Genomic DNA, 639 nt, shown 5'->3' on the forward strand with positions numbered 1-639 from the left:
CTGTAGTTTTCTGGCAGGGGGTTTCCCGGCAGCCGTTTCAGTCTGCAGGGCATGGCGGGAGGTGTAGTCTTCCCATACTGGCCTTCTGGGAGACCATGTTGCGCCTCTCGAGGTGGCGGGAGGTGCAGTTCTCTGTCAGCGGGGTTCCCAGCAGCCGTTCACGTTGTGCTCTGTGGCAGGCCAGCAGCTGTACTTCCAGGTGCCTGTGCCTTCTCCGCCCTGCAGCAGTGGCCCGCTGTGTGTGTTCCTTACCGGACACGTGTCGCTCGGGTGTCGAAAAAGCAGTACTGCACCGTGGCCGTGCTCCCTRCTGCCCTCGGGTGTCCAAAAAGCGGTATTGCACCCGAAAGGGGGGGCGCGTATGCGCACTGATTTCCGCCGCGCTCACTGCTGCCCTCGGGTGTCCAAAAAGCGGTATTGCASCAAAAGGGGGGGCGCGCATGCGCACTGCGTTCTGCCGTGCTCACTGCTGCCCTCGSGTGTCCAAAAAGCGGTATTGCAGCCACAACGGGGAAGCGCATGCGCACTGAGTTCCGGCGCGCACACGCTCAGTACCGGTCGCCGTGTTCGCCGCTGCTCTCCGCCGTTTCGGGAACGGGTAAGCGAATGGCGCGTGCTCGTCGCCCCTTCCCGGTGCTC

This window comes from Apteryx rowi, unplaced genomic scaffold (genome assembly GCF_003343035.1).
Source record: "Apteryx rowi isolate R43461 unplaced genomic scaffold, aptRow1 scaffold_720, whole genome shotgun sequence".
NCBI classification, from domain to species: Eukaryota; Metazoa; Chordata; class Aves; order Apterygiformes; family Apterygidae; genus Apteryx; species Apteryx rowi.